General features: G+C 62.0%; 1 non-coding gene across 1 annotated transcript in view; it reads left to right on the forward strand.

The window, feature by feature from the left end:
- Positions 1-2,338, forward strand: part of LOC102898849 — a 36,811-nt gene extending 34,473 nt beyond the window's left edge. The window contains exon 4 of the transcript XR_003047531.1: positions 2,316-2,338. This is a non-coding gene — a transcript (uncharacterized LOC102898849). The remainder of the gene's footprint in view (positions 1-2,315) is intronic.

Below are 2,338 nucleotides of genomic sequence, written 5' to 3' on the forward strand. Positions count from 1 at the left end.
GGGTCCAGGCCGCTCACGCCTGCCGCGCCCGCATTTCTTGCCCGCCGCCTGCCCGCCTCGGCGTCTTCGGCTCCGGCCGCCCTGGACCTGCGCTGCGTCCTTCCTCCACGCCGAGTCAGAGCAGCATCGGGGTCACGTCCGCTGCTCTCGTCCTCCAGGGCCGTCGACGTGCCTCACAGGAGTCGGCGGAGGGAGATATCACGGTTCCGTGGGTGCACGTGAACGGGGGTGGCCATGCGCACGCTGCTGTGACTCTGTGTCCGTTTTAAGATGTGCCCAGGCAGTCACGGTGCTTCGCCGTGAGACGCCCCTGAGCTCGCGTCACCTGTTTGGGGAATATGTCGTCAGCAGCTCGAAGGGCTTCCTAGGGCGGGGTCCGGACATTTGGCTTTAAAATACAGAAACCGTGACCGTGTTCCGCACGTCACAGGAGAGCAGCTTAGTCATCACGAGAACCCAGAGCATTTGGCTCAGCCACCACAGGCCAGCCCATCCCCACACGCCCGGCTGAGCGCCGAATGCCTCGGATGCTTCTGGAGCACGGGACGTGGCCGTCCCCAGCGGTGACATGTGCGCTGCGGTAGTGGAAATGTGCTTTCGCCAACGAAGCCGTTGATGCCGAGGATTTGCGCAGATGACCTTGGATGGTTCCCCGAGTGACCTTGAACTCGCCCTTCGCACAGGGCGTCACCGTCCTCACCAGACGCACACACGTGCCGGCACGGCCTCCTGCACCCCTGGGAGATGCAGACCGGACGTGGAGCGCATAGGACGCCTTCAGCCCTCCGGAGATCAGACACTGCTTGCCCTCGGCTCCTCCTCGCTAGATGATCCGATAACGGGCCCCAGTGGAAGGCGACACCTGCCAGTCCAGCCGTTCGGCCCCACGTGCGTCGAAAGCAAAGTCTCCGTCTCCTGGGAATTTCCTCTGCGGCCCACGCAACAGAGGCCACCGCAAGAAGGGACGACCGGCGTCAGACGTGCCTGTCCCAGCCGATGGTCGTCGACTAGGCAGACGCAGGCCCCAGGCACCCGCGTGACGCCTCAGCATGACGAGCAGCCAGTTCCGAGGACCCCGCGAACTCTGCGAGCCAGACCGGGCGTGGGGCTTGGCGGTCGTGAGTCGGAGCCTCCGCCGCCTCCTTGTTCCTCCGTCTGGAGACGGCGTCCACCTCACCGAGCCCCCCCTCCCTCCTCTGCACAAACGGCGATGAGCCGCCACCCATGTGGACATCAAGGCTGTTTCTCAACACTGCGCGATGCCCAGGGCCCTGTGCCAGGGCCGTGGCCGCACGATTCCTCGGCCTCGAAAACCTCGCAAGTGACGAACGTGGGTGTGGTGGGAGCAGAACCCACACGGGTGTCCTCGTGGGCGCTGCCTGTGCTGGGCTCAGAGCGTGGCCTGTGTCCAGGGAGGGACCCTCTAATGCCGCTGGACACACTGTCTGCACGTACAGCCGTGTGTGAACTTACACGCACCATTACACACGCACACAAATGCACACGTACACGAATGCCCACAAATGCACATACATAGAGTGTTGTGTGTATAAGGGCGCACACATGCACACACCTAAATACTGGAGATATACAAATACATATGTACACACACAGCTGGAATGCATGCCCACAAACACACACACACCCGTGCAAGTGCTTGCACACGGAGAGACGTGCACACGCACACATACATAGCCACACACAAGTGCAAACGCACCAATACATGTGCTTACGCGCATGCAGATCCTACACGTGCACACATTTACTTGCAAAGGCAAATATACACAGTAACGTGAGAACGCAGACATACCAACGTAGATGCATATATGTGTCATGCATTTGACACGTAGGCACATGCACTGCAATCGATGTATGAATGCACAGAAGTGCACACACACACACACACACACACACACAGGGACAGATGCGCAGAACCCACAGACGCACAGACACACGCACACCGAGCAAGTTCAGGGTTCTGCAAGGCTTGGGGCCTGGCACGCGTCCTGCGCACGGCTGTCTGTGCCCCAGCCTCTGGGGGAGGGACATGGGGACAAGTTCTCGCTGAGCCTTGCCCGAAGGAGATGGGGCACCCCGGGCCTGGGCCCGGGCTGTGAGGGGCACAGGGCACACTCTTATCGATGTGTTTGTGGGATATCGGGCTGGAGTCTGCGGTGTGGACGGTCGGTGTGACCACTGCCTTGTGTTGCGTCCCCACGGGGTGCCCCGCGGAGCGCCTCGATCGGGGGCCGCCCCGTGCGTGGCGGGGCACCCACGCGTGTCACCTGACGCTCCCGAGTGCCCTGTGTCCCCAGCCGGCGTGATGATGGTCCCGCAG

The sequence above is a fragment of the Pteropus alecto genome, unplaced genomic scaffold, assembly GCF_000325575.1.
Source record: "Pteropus alecto unplaced genomic scaffold, ASM32557v1 scaffold96, whole genome shotgun sequence".
NCBI lineage: Eukaryota > Metazoa > Chordata > Mammalia > Chiroptera > Pteropodidae > Pteropus > Pteropus alecto.